General features: G+C 42.7%; 2 long non-coding RNA genes across 2 annotated transcripts in view; one reads left to right on the top strand and one right to left on the bottom strand.

Moving 5' to 3' along the window:
* LOC144994242 (uncharacterized) overlaps window positions 1-20,312 on the bottom strand; it is a 123,318-nt gene that overhangs the window by 22,591 nt on the left and 80,415 nt on the right. The gene's annotated exons all lie outside the window — the stretch shown is intronic.
* On the top strand, window positions 11,892-15,156 carry LOC144994244 (uncharacterized). The gene is made up of 2 exons (XR_013657687.1): window positions 11,892-12,236; window positions 14,822-15,156. It is a non-coding gene; the product is annotated as an uncharacterized LOC144994244 (long non-coding RNA).

Below are 20,312 nucleotides of genomic sequence, written 5' to 3' on the forward strand. Positions count from 1 at the left end.
GACTCCTAGCTTGAATTTATTTGTTCCAGTAGACTTCATAGGATGATTTCTCAGAGTAGTGTGTTTCTGCTATTTCCTGTACAACTGACTTTTTCCTTCACCACCTACACAACCAGACCTCCAACCAGGGCGCAGCCTGCTGCAGCTTTTCCAATCTCAGTTACTACACTCAAAAGGTGAGAAGTTATTACTGCTCTGTATCCTGTAGTTCACTGCTCTCCACAAACTTGGTAGAGCAGCAACAACAGATTTTACAGCAACAGAGCCTCCATCTTCATTTTGTTCCACATCCTCAGGCCAAATTATGTTTTGCAGGACCATCTTTATACAAATAAGAGGAAATGTTTACTATTTTAATTAATGTTAAAAAAACCTCAAGTGGTCAAATCACAATGCCGACCAGCAGAGACCGCTGCATGTTCTGCCACAGCTGATGTTAGCTGAGCTGCAGCTGCAGAGCCAGCGTCTGCTGCTCCGACAGCTGCAGTTTCTGCTCCACGGAGAGCTGCAGCACTGAAACTGCTTCCCTCCAGAGCTGCACCTAAAGCTGCACCAACTACCAAGATGCAACCGAAACCCACTGCAACCCCCACAGCAGACACTCCTACTAAACTGAACTGCTGAAGGGCATCTAGGGCGCCCTCCTGAGGGCCGGGAGGCTCAGTACCAGCAACAGCTCGATGGACCCGCCCACAACCACACCTGTAGCTGCACCCAACGCCACTGCCGTTTTCCCAGAGGCTGCAGCCACAATCGCACCTACAGCTTCCCCAATATCTGTACCTCCCGCAGCTGATATTCCAGCGAGATATTCCAGAAAAAACAGCAAGAGATGCTCCAGCTGCAGCAGCTCACAGCACAAGAGCTCCAAATACAGCCACCACTGCCATGCCTGTGGCCCCAGAGACCACCAGGGTCTTAATTCTCTCCAGCACCTTTGGAGAAAGAGCAGCTTCTCTCACCCTAAAACCAGATTTCCTGATGTCGGCCTCTAACATTTCCTCCCAGAGGACAAAAAGGGGTTGTTTCTTCTTTCTTCTGTCCACCTTTTCACCCAAAAACCAGAATCCTCTTTGATTTGGCTCCAAATCTTGTTTTGTTTTGGTAGTTTTTTCTCATCCTGATCTGACGCGTAAGAAATAACATAACTGTTTGACCATCACTGTTTGATTCCAAGTGTGTTCATTTATTTATTAGTCATCACAGAAATGGGGGTTACATTTGTCTTGCGTTTCATTAAATAAAAGCAAAATCTGCTTTAAGTTGTCTGCAGTTTGTACTCCTTGCTTTCCTTAATTAGGGGGTCAGAAAAAATTGAAGATCGAATAAAATAAATTAAACCAGAGATTTTATCTGCAGGAAATATCGCCCAGCCTTACCACAAGGAAATACCAGCGCCTGTACTGCAGCTTTGTAAACCTCTGCTCAGTCTTCTGCTCATTGTCAAAAAACACGCAAATCGCCATTCGTCAAAATTCGCCACAAAATGGCCGCCAAGCTGTAGGTTGTGTGGCCATCCCATAATGATTTCAAAATTTCTTTGGGATACCTCCCAAGGTTATTATAGTTAACGAAAACGAACAAAAAAACTAAAACTAGAACTGAAAAAACATTTTCGTTAACTGAAATAAAAATAAAAACGAGAGTTTTAAAAAAAACGAAAACTAACTGAAACTGTTGTGTGTATAAAACGAACTGAAACTAACTAATATTAACCCCGAAAAATACTTCATTTTCGTCTTTGTTAATACATAAGTCTTTTGGGTTGAAATAAAGTCTATTTACTTCACGCTGCTAGTTTTACTGTGTATCTGACCCTTACGGCATCACGTTGTCTGTGACGTCACATGATGTCTGTCAGACACTGCCGGCTAGCGTTGTCATAGACTTTTACATGAGCGTGATGGCTGCATTAAAAGTTGGGAGGAAGCGGGAGAGTCCTATTTGGGACTTTTTTGAATATAACAGCGTCGAAAACTAAAGTAAGTGCCTTGTAGTCGAAGCAGGAGACAAAATTTGTGGAACGCTCCTCAAAGGGAAAAACCCTACGAATCTAAAAGTACATTTAAAAAGCGCACACAACGCAAATCAACAGTACCTAGACAAGCTAGCCTGTCGCCCGCCCTCCCCCGAAAAAGAAGCGAGAGCAGATAACGTAATGCTGTCATCGGCTGTTGTATTTTAATTTAAGGATGGTTGTCCTTGTGTCCTCTGAATAATAAGTGTTTCAAAATGTATCTTTGATTGCGTTTTTATCATACAATACTTATTCTGGTGATTTTGAATCATGCACCTGACAAATATCCTAATTTACAAAAAAACAAAAAAGAAGAAACTAAAACTAATAAAAACTAAACTAAAACAAAGCAATTTCAAAAAATAAAAACTAATAAAAACTAGTAAAGCAGCCTCTAAAAACTAATTAAAACTAAATAAATTTAAAAACAAAAATTCAAAACGAAATAAAAACTAAAACTAATAAAAAATCCGAAACTATTATAACCTTGATACCTCCAACACCTGTGTTTTGGTTTCGTTGCTCTAATTTGAATTTTGTTTTTTTTTTTCCCCATAAGCGATTTTGGGCCAATCATTTTTTTGACAGGAATGCTCGCCGTGATGTCATCATCTTGGGGGGGAGACGTTCTCTTTGCCGAAAATTCATTTAACATTTATCCCAGGTGTGTGCCAATTTTGGTGAGTTTTCGGGTATGTGGCGGGAGTCAAATTTTCGCTCAAGAAAGGACAAACGTAAAAATAATGAAACAAAGCAGGTTCAATATAGAAGTGTAGCAGCCCATGCAGTGTTCTGTGTTCATGCATATACCATTGCAGTTACGATAGTGGGACTGTAGGGGGCCTGTGTTCTTCTGTGCAAGACTTATAATAAAGAGACCTGTGGAGCGAACAGAAGTGTGTGTCTGAGTGCCATAATTTCATTCACATCTTCCAACAACGAACCCTGGAAGGCCGGCTACATTGGTGGCAGCGGCCGTTTTATTTTTTTGTCGAGTGACTCTGGACAGTGTGCTGCTGAAGATGAACTTCACAGTTTGTAGCAGTGGCAAATTGTTTTCTGGATCTAGCTTGTCAACCATGTGGGTCGGAAACAAGGACCCGTTTAAACCATGCGCGGGACACGCCGGCAGGCATTTTCCCTGCGGGGACTTTCAAATTTATCTGCCTGCTCCATTCGCTGGAGATGATGGACAGACTTTCCAGAGCTGGATCAAACAGCTGGAGGTGGCTGTCGGTGCAACGGCGGCAGGACAATAGCCACTTTGAAGACTTTCAGTCGGGGTTTAGACCCCACCACAGTACGGAAACTGCACTAGTTAGAGTCTCTAATGACTTGTTATTGGCCTCAGAAAAGGGACTACTTTCTATTCTGGTCCTGTTAGACCTCAGTGCAGCCTTTGACACTATCGACCACAGTATTTTACTCCAAAGGTTAGAGCGTGACATAAGGATCAGAGGATCTGCCCTCCAGTGGTTTAAATCCTATTTATCCGATAGGTATCAGTTTGTTAATGTAAATGGACATTCCTCTCAGTGCAATCGAGTTAACTATGGAGTCCCACAGGGCTCAGTTTTAGGACCCATCCTGTTTATGCTTTATATGCTACCCCTAGGAAACATAATCAGGAAACACAGCATTAATTTTCATTGTTATGCTGACGATACGCAGTTGTATATATCCATGAAACCTGACCAGAATGACAATATATGGAAACTGAATGCCTGCATTAGAGACATCAAGACCTGGATGACAATTAATTATCTCCTCCTGAACCCAGAAAAAATTGAGGTCATTATACCAGGTCCTAAAAACTTCAGAGATGCTCTGTCTGCTCAGATAGTCTCACTGAATGGCATAAGTATAGCCCCAATCCCAAAGTTAGAAACTTTGGGGTTTTATTTGACCAGGAGTTATCATTTAAGGCTCACATATCTCAGGCGTGTAGAACTGCCTTTTTTCACCTACTGAATATTGCTATGATAAGAAATATGATAATAATAATGGATTGGATTTATCTGCGCTTTTCAAGACACTCAAAGCGCTTACAGTGTGTCCATTATTCATTCACTCCTCATTCATACTTGGTGAGGGTAAGCTACAGCTGCCCTGGGGCAGACTGACAGAGGCGTGGCTGCCATTTCGCACCTATGGCACCTCTGACCATCACCGGGAGCATTCATGCACATTCACACACCAGTGGAGCCACACTGGAGGCAAGGAGGGTGAAGTGTCTTGCACAAGGACACAACGACGTTTTTGGCTGGTGGGAGCGGGGATCGAACCGCCAACCCTTCGGTCATTGGACGACCCGCTCAACCACCTGAGCCACTGTCGCCCCATATACTGTCTAAGAGTGATGCTGAAAAACTCATCCATGCATTTGTTACGTCTAGACTGGATTACTGTAACTCCTTGTTAGCAGCGTGTCCTAAGAGTTCCTGAATAAGTCTCCAGCTTGTTCAGAATGCAGCAGCTAGATTGTTGGCAGAGATCACATCACTCCTGTGTTAGTTTCGCTCCATGGGCTCCCAGTTGATTCTAGAATCAAGTTCAAGATCCTCCTGTTAACCTATAAGGGCTTACATGGTATGACCCCGTCCTACATTAAGGACCTTATAGTCCCTTACCATCCAATAAGAACACTTCGCTCACAAAATGCAGGACTGCTTGTGGTTCCTAGAATTGGTAAGGTTCGAAGGTAAGGTTGGTGGAGGTACGGTTGGAGGTAGAGCGTTTAGCCACCAAGCCCCTGTTTTATGGAATAAGCTCCCAGCTCATGGAAGAGAGGCTGATTCAGTTTCTACATTTAAAGTTAGACTGAAAACATTCCTCTTCTGACAGGCTTATTGTCAGACAAGTCAGTATTCAGAGATTATTTAACTTAATGTTAATTTGTTTAAATTAAACTTAATAACAATAACAATTTGTTTTAAAAGGCTGCTAGAAGTTAAATCTGGGGTAACTATGGTGCACTGGGGCTCTGTCCTCTTTTCTCATCTACTTCTACCCTCCTTCTCTTCTCTATTCTTGATCATTAGTCATCATTTAGTTCTCCATGCCTCTGTTTGGTGCAGTGCGATTCATGTACTGTCCCTCTTTCCCTCTCCCCTCCTGGGGAGTGGGAAAACCTGTGCTCCTGTAACTGACCGTGTACCTCGTCTCCGCTCCCTCTCCTACACCTGGCTGTGAATCCTGTCTCTGGCTCGATTCCGGGGCCCCGGCGGCCCCTTCAACTCCGGCTGGATGAAGCTCGTCTGCTGGACTTTAAATATGTAGTTGTAGCGTTAGATAACTTCATTCTTCTCTATGAGTTCAGGTAATCACCTGTCCGTCCTGGGGGAGGATCCCTTCTTCATGTGGGCACCCCTGAGGTTTCTTTGTTTTTTGCGGAATCCGTTTTTTTAGGAGTTTTTCCTTACAGCAAAGGGGGATCTAAGGGCAGGGATGTCCAGTTTAGCTTAGTCAGTTTGTTAGTTAATTTTAGTATTTTCCTATTGAATTCTATGTGTTCATGATCCTTTTGATTGTATGTTTAACAATTTCAATTACCGTCACAAAGCCCATTGAGACGACTGTTGTTGTGATTTTGGGCTATACAAATAAAATTGAATTGAATTGAACTGAAATGAACAGTTTAAAGTGTTCTTCAGTGAGGAATATCTATGGAAGAAGCTTAAACTTTTTTTCTGCAGTAGTCTTTCTAAACTGAGACAGTTGGAGCCATTTTCTTCATGATGAGTGAACCAAAAGACACGGGGATGTTATACACCTGAGAACAGGGGAGAAAGAATCACGAGAGTGATTTATGCGTGTGTCCCTCATGCAGGTGTTTATTGCAATCCAATAGTAACAAAAATAAGAAAACATTTAAACACATTCCTTGAGTAACTTTCACTTTTGATAAAAGATCACAAAATAAATACATAAATAATACATGCTCCATCAACTGTCACTTTTGAGAAAAGAGCTCACAAAACCACAAAATAAATGCATAAATAAATTTTCCTTCAAACCTCAATTGAAACTGTCTGGACACAAGATGGCGGTATGCGCGTTCACTCGGGAAAAACCATTATGAAATCCGATCTCAAATAAAACTGCCAAACATTTCCAAATTCCACACCAAAGTAACTCTAAGCTAACCATTACACATTTCAATAATATTTTCTGAACAAAACATCAATATTTGGTCACCATTACCTGAGAAAAGGGGAGAAAGAATCACGAGAGTGATTTATGCGCGTGTCCCTCATGCAGGTGTTTATTGCAATGAGGAAGAACAGCGCGATTCCCCCTGGTGGTGGGTGAAGTCATGACTAATCAGTTCCAGAACATTCCCCAAGACATAACAGTTGATTAGTAGTATCATAAATATAGTCAGCGCTTCAGTAACCTTTTTTTTTTTAAATATATCAACTTAGAAGTGCAATTATCTAATATCCACCATACTCTCCCCCACTAGAAAAAATGTCGTCCCGACATTAAACCAACAAAATATATCTCAGTCCTCTTAACAATTTTACGCAATGACGTAACCACATTTCATGTCAGTAGGCTGAGGTCCCTTCGAATTTATGCCCAGTCTTTGCATGAACCTTACCTATTGGCAACGTAATGTTTGTGGTTATCATAAAGCACCTTCACATGCTGAATAAGAGTCTTTAGGTAGAGTCTTCATGTTCGCTCAAGACAAATGTCATCCATTTATGCTTGCTGAAGTCCATACGTACTAGGGAACCGAGCATAGTATGGCTGTAAAGCTGGCAGCCACTGGACCAGTCCTGGGTACAGAGGAAACAATTGTGGTGTGTGCTGGACGCTGTAGTAAGATGAAATGCCTAGCTGGTCATAGGTCATGCGTCTTGGCGGGTGCCTCTCACGATGCGGTCGGTGGGTAGTGTCCACTGCCGGTGTCTCCACTACAACAGTCGAGGGTGGAGAAGGGCTAGATGTTAAGCTGAGAGGCTGACCATCAGCCGCGGAAGTTGTTGCCTCTCTTCTTTCCATCTCAGAAGAATCATGTGGTGAATCAACCACATCCAAGTGGTCTGCACCCGGGAGCTCTGGTGATGGTGCAGCAGGCTCTGGTGCTGAGGGCTGATGTTCCACCACTGGGGAGCCTGTCTCAGCTGTAGGGTCTAATGATTGAGTCACTGGAAGCTGAGGTAGTGCTTGATAAAGGTAATATCCATCACCACTATCCTCGTCATCAGACTCTTGAAATTCTTGCACAGGTTGGTCTTTGGTTTGCTTTTTGTGTACTGTGGGACTGTCTTTTTTCGGTTCAAAAGGTAAGTGATCACATGACATGAGCAGGTTTCTGTGTAACACTCTAGACCGTCCTTTACTTCTCTCTGGTTTTACCTCGTAGATAGGGAGGTCAGGCCCCATTTGTCTCACAACTGTGTGAATGGCATCTTCCCAGGAGTCACGTAATTTACCTGATCCCCCTCTTGGTGTCAGGTTTTTAATCAGGACTCGTTCAACCGGCTGCAGTGCAGAACTTGTTACTTTTGTATCATAATATTTTTTGCTCTTTTCTGCAGATTTTCTTGCATGTTCATTGGCAATGACTGTTACGGCCCCGACAGGCAAACCTGTCCCAGTCTAGGGGAAATCAAAAAGGGGCCAAAACATATGGACGATGGACACCAAAGTTTAGGAACACAGTTTATTAAGTTGTGGAAATAACCTGTGTCCTGTAAAACAAAAAGAAAGAAATAACGTGGTCTGTGCTGGTCCCAACAAAAGACAAAACAGAGGGATTGGAGCCTAACATAAAATAATTCAGGGAGACAACTGACCCAGCCACGTTGACCGTCGGAGTCAGCAGCTAAGGCTGCCTAACAAAATCTAACTATTGAAACAAAATAAACAAAGCCCGCAAATAAGGACTACCAAGGTCCAACCCCAAAGTAAAATAACAAAACCCAGCAGTATAAGACTGCTGAAGACCTTGAGGGAATCAAAAGGGAAACTAACCAACCAGCACAGCTCCAACTCAAAACAACTGCTCCTCAGCCTCCTACTCTGCTCTCTCTGCATGCCTCTCTCCTGGTTGTGGCCTCCTCTGACTTAAATACCTGGCAGGTGCTGATCAAGATCATTGGCTTCACTTGCCAGGTGAGCAGTAGGGCTGCAGCTATCGATTCTTTTTGTAATCGATTAATTGCACTTAATCGATCGATTAATCGAGTAATCGGATAAAACGATTTGTGTGTGTTTTTGAACAACCAAAACAAATAATGCATAACAAAAATGATGTGGTTGTAAAATGAACAAGCATTTGATTTTAAAGATCCGCTCTGATGCAAATGTTACTTTTGGTGTTTTTAAGTTGGTCTTGAGAAATGTCGCGGAGCTAGAACATTTTGTATGGGGGGGGGGGGGGGGGGACAGAAGACTTTGAAAGGGTGGCACAACACCAAAATGGAAGGCCATTAAAAATAAAAGAATCAGAGAAACATATTTGATCATTATCATTGTTTATATTTCGTGTAAAAATAATGCTTTTGTTATTTTTGCAATGCTTAAAGAAGCCTCCCGGTCCACCGAAAGGCGAGCTACCGCCTGTCCCAGCCCCTGCCTCTCGGCGCCCCCTTGATGCTCTTAGCTGAGTGTCCCGCGGGGCCGTTTACTTTGAAAAAATTAGAGTGTTCAAAGCAGGCCCGGTCGCCTGAATACCGCAGCTAGGGGCCGAGGCGGCCCGCGCTGGTCGCCGTGGAGGGGGCGCGCGTATAGTGTGCGTCATAGGAATTTAACGAGGCTTCGAGGCAGAGTTTTTGCCTCGAGGAATTTTTGTAATCGAGTAACTCGAGTAACTCGAGGAATCGTTTCAGCCCTAGTGAGCAGAATGACAGGAGATGCAACAAAGCAGAAGCAGCAAGACATAACAATGACATATGCTTCATCCATGCCTTTTTTCCATTTGTCAGCATAGTCTCTGTGGTCACTAAAACATGAGTCTGAATACAGTCCAAATAGCATGTCTACTGGAAGTCTTGGTGTCCTTCCAAACAGTAGATAAAACGGTGAATAGCCTGTAACTTCACAACGAGTGCAGTTGTATGCATACATTAGTTTGTTGATGGAGTCCTTCCAGCTTGTTTTTTGTTTTTCAGTTAGTGTCTTAAGAATCTGCAATAATGTCCTGTTCATACGTTCGACTTGGCCATTACCCATCGGCAGTGGCGCCACCAGGGGGTGGCCAGGGGTGGCCATGGCCACCCCTCTCCGACACCTGGCCACCCCAGTGGCCACCCCAGTAGCCACTATAAGCTGTGGTAGCATCAGTTGTGCGTTTCATCCCAAATGCACAGCCAGCAAGCGGCAAGTCGCTCTGATCACCTAAACCGGCCCACACCCCCTCCCCTCCCTGCTGCCTTTGAGTGCGCAGACATCTACAGAGGAGCCGCTGGACGCAGAATGAATAAGACGCGTGGTTCACTTCCGCGTTCGAACCCTCAGATCCTCCGGGCCGGTCAGACAAAAGAACCAGTCTCAGTCACTAAAGATGAACTTTCTTTATTACTTTTTCCTTAAGTCCAAAACGGCGACTGACCGCGCGTGTATGCGCTCCACACCCTCACACGCGCTATCCCCCCTCTCTTCCCGCATCACGCGAGCACCGGTTTCAGCACGCACACACACGCGTGCGCGCGAGAACGCACGCATGCACACACAATCACACATCCCAAAATGCTACGTTTCTTTTCCTGTTAAATATTTTCCGTGGGTCTTTAACAATCTGTTTACTGTACTTTTGAGATAGATAGATAGATAGATAGATAGATAGATAGATAGATAGATAGATAGATAGATAGATAGATAGATAGATAGATAGATAGATAGATAGATAGATAGATAGATAGATAGATAGATAGATAGATAGATAGATAGATAGATAGATAGATAGATAGATAGATAGATAGATAGATAGATAGATAGATAGATAGATAGATAGATAGATAGATAGATAGATAGATAGATAGATAGATGACTTTATTAATCCCACAATGGGGAAATTTCATTTATCTATGGCAGCAACACGACATTCAGAAATAATCTGTATAATATAACATCAATAAAGGACATCACAAATGACATTTATATTAAATAATTAAAAATATCACTGAAAATTATTATGAAAAATTATTATCAAAAATTAGATTCTTATTAAATAAAGAAATAAATATTAAATATCAAATTAATACAGCTGCAAAGGTGTAAAAAACATGCGGTCTGCAAAACATGTAAACCCGGTGTGCAAATACTTGGTGCAAATACGCCACATCATCAGCGGCGGTGGATGTGTCATTACTTCTTATTAATAAGTAAAAAAAGGATGTCCCTGTCACAAGCCACTCATTTTCATGGCACTATTTAAGCACTGGTTGTTGTGTTACCGCAACATTTTGATGTGTTTTTGTTTCCACAGAGTTACCTATAGTCATTAGTTGATGCTTGTGTCTGTCCATTTTCAGAGAATGAAGAGAAATTCAACATATATTCTTATTTTAAGAATAAAAGTGCAGCAGGAGTGAAAGAGATGGTAGGGGAGCAACAGAGGAGTAGTGAGGAGGAGGAGGAAGAGGAGACAGAGCAGCATGAATGACAGAAGAGAATAAGGAAGACAAAGATGAGACAGCATCAGAGGAGGGACAGTCAGCATCATTGGTCAGAGAAGCAAGGCAGAACTCAGCATAAGGGGCTCCACCTGTTCCTGGACCAACAGGTGAAGTTAGAATTATGTTACCCTAATAATAAAAACGTTTCATGATTATAAGTCTGAATAGAAATGTTAACAGATATAATTAATAATTAGAATGATATTTTTATTATTATTTCAGAACAACAGATTTTATTTTTTGTTCATTATAGATATCTCTCAGTCAAGAGCCGAACACCCCAAGCAGACACACCAAAGCATTAAATATAAACAAAAAAAAAATATATATATATCAGTAGTAGTATCTACTAATGGTATCTACTAGTATCTATTAGTTATTATACTAGTAGTATCTACTATAAGTTCATGTTCTACAAAATATCAGTAGGCATTTATCTTTCTGTTGGTTTTCTAAAGGTTGTTTTACTACGTTTGGTAGAATGAATTTTAAAAATATAGCTCATGGTTTTTGTGTGCCACCCCAAGATTTAATGTGGCCCCCCACTGGCCACCCCCATGAAAAATTTCTGGAGGCGCCACTGCAGAGTTACATCCGTTCGTAAACAGCTAGTCCTACCAGAAAAGTACAAGGGAATAGTACTTGAAGAGTTGCACAATAAAATGGGTCACCAGGGCGTCGATCGCACAGTATCCTTAGTACGTGACCGTTTCTTCTTTCAGTGTAAGCTGGAAGGTAATCATAAAGTGATCAGAAATGATGGGGTTAAGAGGAAGGACACTCAGCTGGCTGATCTCTATCCCATGGGTTAGAACAAGATCCAGGGTGTGCTTATGACAGTGAGCGGGTTCATTCACACTTTGGGTGAAACCAACATCATCTAATAAAGCTGCAAAAGCCTTTCCTAGGCAGTCACTGGGGTCATCAACATGAATATTAAAATCCCCTAATATTATAATTTGATCAGAATCTAAGACAATAGTCGATAGGAAGTCGGAAAACTCAGTTAAAAATTCTGAATATGGGCCGGGGGGGCGATAAATAATTATGAGTAAAACAGGTTTTGGAGTTTTCCTGTTTGGGTGACTTAAAGTCAATATGATGTTTTCAAATGAATTATAAGCATTTTTAACTTTAGGGCTGAGAAGTAAGCTAGACTGTGATATTACTGCCAAACCACCTCCTTTCCCTGAAATCCTGGATTTCTGATAGTTAGCATAAGTGGGGGGGGGGTTGCTTCATTCAATCTAACATAGTCATCCTGATGGAGCCAAGTTTCTGTTAAAGCTAAAAGACTAAGGTTGTTATCAATGATTAACTCATTGACTAAGAGGGACTTGGAGGAAATGGATCGAATGTTTAATAAACCGCATTTAATTACATCATAATTCTGCTTGTGAGTACTGCTGTCTGTCACTTTAAGGTTTCTATGACGCGCTCCTTTCATTTGTCTTTCAGCACATAAGCTAAAGCTCGGACCTGCTTGACTTTCCCTGCATGGGTTTTGCACCGGCACTAACCCTAAGGGAGGCTCAGAGGAGCGATTTACACTGCTGCTCTGCGCCCGGGTCTCGTCTCTGGATTGTCAGGTTAACAGACTAAGGCTAGCAGAAATGTTTCTAGAAAGAAGAGCGGCACCGTCCCGGTTGGGATGGACGCCGTCTCTCTGCATGAGACCGGGCTTCCCCCAAAACGCACTCTAACCACAAAACCAACGCTGTTTTCTGGGCACCATCTAGAAAGCCAGCGGTTAAATGATGAAAAGCGGCTGTACATTTCATCACTGACTAAGTTCGGCAGGGGACCAGAGAAAATTACAGTGTCGGACATCGTCTTAGCCAGTTTACACACCGAAGCTACGTTTAACTTAACCACCTCTGACTGTCTCCGTCGGGCATCATTACCGCCTGCGTGAATCACGACTCGACGGAACCTGGACTTACTCTGAGCTAACATCCTAAGGTTCCCCTCGATGTCACCAACTCTGGCCCCCGGATAACACCTGACAGTAGCCGCTGGGAGCAGTGGCGGTTTTTGATATGGGCGATGTGGGCGGTCGCCCAGGGCGGCACTTCATAGGGGGCGGCATTTGCCGTGCCTGAGGCGTTACACCTAATGTGTTACATACTATATTCAAAGAGGAAGCTTGGAGCTTTTAATTTGAAATTGCTTCAGCAGCCGACACTTAGTGCTTTAAATTTGACACATCAGACTCTTAAGAATGTCTTCCTCCTATTTGCTCTTCACACTTATGGTGCAAAAAAAAAAAAAAAAAGAATATCTCAGAGTGAAACAACGTAAAACAGGCACATGAAAAGGAAATAGGCAGAACAAACACCCGTGCTCAACCCAATTTCGAAAAAAGCAGGCAATGGAGATTATTTCCCACAATTCTTTGCTCCGACACAGCAGACCCGATGCGCACGTGACCACCGCCCTCTGCTGCAAGACGCTTGCGGCCACACCTCTTTGCGGTAGTCTTTGGAACATAAGTAAAAAAAACTCGAGAGGGGAGCGCAACTCGCCGGTGGCTGGCTGAATCACACTAACAGGTGATTGGGAGTCTTTTTCTATCTAACAATCAACTCTGGGCCGCAGCTGCGCCTCCCGTCATAGAGACGGAGCCGCGTGTGTCAGAGGGAAGGGGAAGGGGGGGGGGGGGGGGGATGAGATCAGACCATTTTTTATGGATTGAGTTTTTTTGGAGGATTTCTGCTGCTGGTGTTGCACGAATTTAGGGAAATGCCAAATATTTCTGGAGTAATCCCACTGATGAGTTCTAAGATTTAGTCTTTAATGTTTCATAAGACCTAAACATATTAATCACAATAAGTTTTATTTGTTTAGATCTAATCCCTCTGATATGCTTCACAAAGACACACACAGGACGTCACACATTAAGAAATTATTGCTAAAAATGCAGTGGCGCCACCAGGGGGTGGCCAGGGGTGGCCATGGCCACCCCTCTCCGACACCTGGCCACCCCAGTGGCCACCCCAGTAGCCACTATAAGCTGTGGTAGCATCAGTTGTGCGTTTCATCCCAAATGCACAGCCAGCAAGCGGCAAGTCGCTCTGATCACCTAAACCGGCCCACACCCCCTCCCCTCCCTGCTGCCTTTGGGTGCGCAGACATCTACAGAGGAGCCGCTGGACGCAGAATGAATAAGACGCGTGGTTCACTTCCGCGTTCGAACCCTCAGATCCTCCGGGCCGGTCAGACAAAAGAACCAGTCTCAGTCACTAAAGATGAACTTTCTTTATTACTTTTTCCTTAAGTCCAAAACGGCGACTGACCGCGCGTGTATGCGCTCCACACACTCACACGCGCTCTCCCCCCTCTCTTCCCGCATCACGCGAGCACCGGTTTCAGCACGCACACACACGCGTGCGCGCGAGAACGCACGCATGCACACACAATCACACATCCCAAAATGCTACGTTTCTTTTCCTGTTAAATATTTTCCGTGGGTCTTTAACAATCTGTTTACTGTACTTTTGAGATAGATAGATAGATAGATAGATAGATAGATAGATAGATAGATAGATAGATAGATAGATAGATAGATAGATAGATAGATAGATAGATAGATAGATAGATAGATAGATAGATAGATAGATAGATAGATAGATAGATAGATAGATAGATAGATAGATAGATAGATAGATAGATAGATAGATAGATAGATAGATGACTTTATTAATCCCACAATGGGGAAATTTCATTTATCTGTGGCAGCAACATGACATTCAGAAATAATCTATATAATATAACATCAATAAAGGACATCACAAATGACATTTATGTTAAATAATTAAAAATATCACTAAAATTATTATGAAAAATTATTATCAAAAATTAGATTCTTATTACATAAAGAAATAAATATTAAATAAAAACAGCTGCAAAGGTGTAAAAAACATGCGGTCTGCAAAACATGTAAACCCAGTGTGCAAATACTTGGTGCAAATACGCCACATCATCAGCGGCGGTGGATGTGTCATTACTTTTTATTAATAATTAAAAAAAGGATGTCCCTGTCACAAGCCACTCATTTTCATGGCACTATTTAAGCACTGGTTGTTTGTTGTGTTACCGCAACATTTTGATGTGTTTTTGTTTCCACAGAGTTACCTATAGTCATTAGTTGATGCTTGTGTCTGTCCATTTTCAGAGAATGAAGAGAAATTCAACATATATTCTTATATTAAGAATAAAAGTGCAGCAGAAGGAGTGAAAGAGATGGTAGGGGAGCAACAGAGGAGTAGTGAGGAGGAGGAAGATGAGACAGAGCAGCATGAATGACAGAAGAGAATAAGGAAGACAAAGATGAGACGGCATCAGAGGAAGGACAGTCAGCATCATTGGTCTGAGAAGCAAGGCACTACTCAGCATAAGCAGGGGCTGGACCTGCTCCTGGACCAACTGGTGAAGTTAGAATTATGTTACCCTAATAATAAAAATGTTTCATTCATTATTAGTCTGAATAGAAATGTCAACAGATATAATTAATAATTAGGATATTTTTATTATTATTTCAGAACAACAGATTTCATTTTTTGTTTATTATAGATATCTCTCAGTCAAGAGCCGAACACCCCAAGCAGACACACCAAAGCATTAAATATAAACAAAAAAAAAATATATCTATATAAGTAGTAGTATCTACTAATGGTATCTACTAGTATCTATTAGTTATTATACTAGTTGTATCTACTATAAGTTCATGTTCTACAAAATATCAGTAGGCATTTATCTTTCTGTTGGTTTTCTAAAGGTTGTTTTACTACGTGTGGTAGAATGAATTTTAAAAATATAGCTTATGGTTTTTGTGTGCCACCCCAAGATTTAATGTGGCCCCCCACTGGCCACCCCCATGAAAAATTTCTGGAGGCGCCACTGTAAAAATGAACCAGGAGTCCAGCTCTAAAAAAATTTCTCTAAAAAATGATGAAAGAGCAAAAAAAATGGAATTATTTGATATGTAATTTCTTATTAATATTTCCAGGCTTTCTTTGCTTTTTGTCCTGGAGCATGTTCATATTTGTATAATTTTGACAGAATATATTTATATGGAGAACAAAATATTACAACTTATTTAAGGTTTAACTTGTGTTCCTGTTTTTATATTTTTCATATTTATGTTCAAAAAGTTCAGTTTAAAAGGTTTAAAAGTTTAGCTTTAGTGTGTTCAGTAAATGTTTATCTTCTTCGGCCCAAAACCTTAAGCGTGTTTTTAACTTAGGCCCCTGTGTGACTGAGTTTGACCCCCCTGTAATACGAGTCTAGAAAAGTCATGCATTTTTTGTATAAAATGGCTAAATAGAAGATAGGGAACACAGCAGGATGTTGTCAAATTTTGTATGTGTGTGTGTGGGGGGGGGGGGGGGGGGGGGGGGGGGGGGGCGCTGGTGGGGTTACTCGCCCAGGGAGTAAGTTAGTGTAGAACCGCCACTGGCTGGGAGCTCCACGTTTCTAACTTCAGAAGAGCCTATAACCAGAGTTGAGTGTTCAGCGGGTGTGTCGCTGAGGGGGGAGAACCTATTACTAACGTGGAGTCTCGGGTGCTCTAAGTTTTTGCGTTTAGCACTATGTTTCCTCCCAACCGGTACAAACCCCTGACTGTCTCCCGGCTGTTGGGAGGGCGCTGGGGTGCTAGCTAAGTTAGCCCTGGTAGCGCGGCCCGCGCTACGAGTAACGACCTGGCTAGCCGGCTTAGCTTCCACTGTGCGGAGCCGCGCTTTTAACTGCTCCAGCCTGGCCTCCAAGTCTAACACAAGACTACACTTAACACACCTACTGCTATCCTCACTAAAGGAGGCAGGGTCATCACTAAACATATGGCACATGGGGCAGGAGAAAGGAGGAGAGGCGGAAGGAGTGGTGGCCATGCTAGGTTCTAAGCTAAGGCTAGCGGTGTTTAGGTAAAGAGAAGTGGTCTATTTAGCAAAATGAGAAAGTAAACAGCAAGCGGTTTAACAGTGGTGAATTCGCTAATAAAAGGTACTAGATGTGAATATTAACCCAGATAACCCTTAGAGTAAGCAATAGTAGTAAGGCTAATGCCAAACAAGAGGACAGCAGTCACACACGACTAGCACTGGGAATAGTTCACCCGGAAATCACCGTCACCGTCATGTTTGCTGTCAACCATCGGGATGGACGATGACATCGTCGGGGGGGGGGGGGGTATTTTTACATTTTTCATTCTTATATAACTGCTATTCGTTATTTTACTTTTTTTTATTTTATTTCCCAACTAATGACTAATCCGCGATGTTCCAGTATAAACTGAGGGAAGTGACTTTAACAAAAAAAGTAACAAACAAAACAGAAAAGAAGTAGTCCGCTCCCGCACTTAATTAGTGAAGTGGACCGGCGGAGCGCGGACTTCCAGCTTTGTGTTTGATGGGAAGGGGGGGGGGGGGGGGTACAATGAGTATAACACACATACCGCTCATTATACCGCACATACCGCTCATTATAAGGTATAATGAGCGGTATGTGTGGGAGATTTAGGACTGCGATCCGTCCCGCAGCTCTAGGGGTACGAGCACCCGAACTCAGAACCGGGTCTAAAAGTGTGTGTCTAAGCACAGCTCGGATCGTCAGCACACACAGCGGTGTGAGCTTCAAAGCAGAACTGTCGCTCAGTCCTTAGAAAACATTCAAACAATCACGTGGATTTGTGTTTCCAGTCGTGTCCCGACTAAAATAAAGGCTGATGTTATTCACACATGTTGCAGCACCACCCAAAGCTAATGTTGTAAGCCCGTGTTAGCATTATGCTAATCCTGGCTTCGTTCAGAAAAAGCACTGACTACACGGATTAAAATTCAAATGATGAGCGAACAGGTGTTTCATAAGAACCGTAACATTATTAAAAGCACGTTTAGAAGATCATCTCGTATTTTACTGAGCTGACATGTCAATGTATATAGCCGCTCGGCGCTGTTTATAATCGTTTTGTATTGAATTGTTACATTCAATAAAGTTTGAAAAAAAAAGCCGCTCGGCGGAATCTATATCCTTCCGGTTTTCAAACCCTACTGCGCATGTGCGAATGATTTATTCCGACGGAAAGTGTGACTTTAGTGAACGTTTTTATATTCTGAAAACATTTTTCTGGGCCCATGAACACGGTTGGATTCTAATCCGACCATTGATCCCATCAAGATATTTTGTACATGTAACCGCGGCTTATGGGGTCGACTCGTAATGTGGCGGGGGCGTGGCATCACGATGGTGGTCTCTCCATCGGGATGTCAGTCACCCATCACGATGGACGATGATATCGTCCATCGGCACAACCCTAGTCCAAATATGGGATACAGATGTTATCATGGAGTCCATCCAAGCATTCTTCCATACACCGTTGGAAGGCGGCTGGGGCATTCATTAGTCCAAAGGGGATACGTATACACTCATACAATCCCCAGGGGGGTCACAAAAGCTGTGAGTGGGCGACTTTCCTCTGACATGAACCCTTGGTGGTATGCTTTTCACTGGTCTAAAAGAGAAAACCAGGAATCATCAAATCCAAAATGGACTAAGCAGAGGCTACTCAGAACTTGACATTGTAGATGCAGTCATTAGAGCAGGGGTTGGGAACCTATGGCTCGCGAGCCATATATGGCTCTTTCGATGGTCACGTGAGGCTCGCAGACAAATCTTTAATTCTACTTTTTTTCATTAGACCAGTCCATCTCGGGTGCAATGCGATGCCAGGGGGCGCGGGCAGTAGTAGCGGTGCTTGGAGAAAAAAATCTGCACCGCATATCAGTTTACTATGATCTATTATTTCACAGAGTTTATAACAGCCTGAAACCTGCGAACCGTCGTCCCTGCAACTGCGCGCTCCCGTCTCTGAGAAAGAGCATGCGGTTGCAGCGGGATGTGTGAGGAAGAAAGGGGGGGTTTGTGGGCACGGGCAGCAAGGTGAATCGCTCAGGAATTGTCAAAACTTAAAACACACTGCATGAAGCTAAAACTCACCACGTATCAACCGGACTAGTCCCTCAGCAAAACCATGCAGCACCAGAAGAAATACTCATCATTTATTAGCAACAGCATAACAATGTTGTTCAAAAGAATCCACAGACTTATTACACTTGAAAAGTGTTGAAATTACATAAAATGCACACATTCACTCGTATATTTAGTTTTAAACATATTGTTGCGGACTGAGTTGGACTGGGTGGCTGTTGGGTCGCGTTCTAAATTTTGGAGTTAATTGAACGCATCAAGCAGAGCTGCTGATTGGCTCTCAGTTCTGTCGCTCAGCCTGTTCTTAGGTAGTTTCGACCAATAGGGTTCAGCCATGGGCCGAATAAGGAAATAGGAGGGCTGATGCGGCAGTGAGCGAATAAGAAGTTGGGTGAAGCGCTCTCAGCGGGTGAGACTGAGGAGTTGCCGAATTAATTGTACGGCGTTGGTTACAGTCTGCAGTAACCAGAATAAAGAACCTTAAAAGATGTTAAGTCTCCGTACCTCTGTGTGGGAAAGGGACACAACATTATTGTATGGCTCTTTCGAAATTACATTTAAAAATATGTGGCGTTTATGGCTCTCTCCGCCAAAAAGGTTCCCGACCCCTGCATTAGAGCTATTCTGCCAGGTCTACAGCTACGCAGCTATCTGGAGGGAAAGGCCCAGCTGACTCTTCCTACTTTACGACGCATATTGCGTTGTCATTTTCAGGAGAAGAGCACCACTGAGCTTTACAAAGAACTTGCATCAGAGGTGCAACTTCAAAAGGAGACTGCTCAAAGCTTCCTGATTAGAGTTCTAGACTTAAAACAGAAAGTCCTGTTTGCATCTCAAGAGTCAGAGTCTGGACTCAAATATGATCCAGCTCTGGTCCAGCGTATGTGCTTGCACACAATATCGACAGGCCTTCAGAGTGACAGTGTCAGGATAGATTTACAGCCCCTCTTGATAGACTCCAATACTCCTGATGAGCTTTTATTAGAAAGATTAAATATAGCTTGTGCCAACCAGACAGAAAGAAAGAACAAGAAAAGATGCTTAACTTCACAACTCTTCATACTCCTCCTTCAGGACTTTCTGCTTTAAGTCTAGAACTCTAATCAGGAAGCTTTGGCAGGAATCCCGGCTGGGATAAAAAGGGCCTCTCATCCATTAAGGATCTCTACATCAATAATCATTTTGCATCTTTTTACCCAACTGCAAAAAAAGTTTTCTCTCCCACCGGGGCATCTTTTTAGGTATTTGCAAATCAGGCACTTTGTAAAACAGTCAGTTTCAACAACTGCCAACACAACCTGAATTTTTTAAAGTCTTGATTAAAGCGTCGACATCTAAGAATTTGATTTCAGATTTAGTCAGATGGTTTCATAGGTCACCAACAACTACTCATATTAAGGTGGCATGGGCTGATGACATTGGGACGGATGTCCCTACTAATTTGTGGCTAAGCGCTTTGAAAGGAATCAAGTCGTGTTCCATTAGTGCACATCTTCACCTCATACAGTTTAAAGTAATCCACCGTTTGCATTACTCCAAAACAAGATTGCATCACATTTTTTCTTCTGTTTCACCAATCTGTAATCGTTGTCAAACTGGTAAAGGTTCTTCATCTCATTTATTTTACTCATGCCCTGAGCTAACAAATTTTTGGTTTAATATATTTAGGTTGTTTAGTT

The sequence above is a fragment of the Oryzias latipes genome, chromosome 8 (assembly GCF_053564925.1).
Source record: "Oryzias latipes strain Hd-rR chromosome 8, Olatipes_Hd-rR_3.1".
Classification (NCBI taxonomy): domain Eukaryota; kingdom Metazoa; phylum Chordata; class Actinopteri; order Beloniformes; family Adrianichthyidae; genus Oryzias; species Oryzias latipes.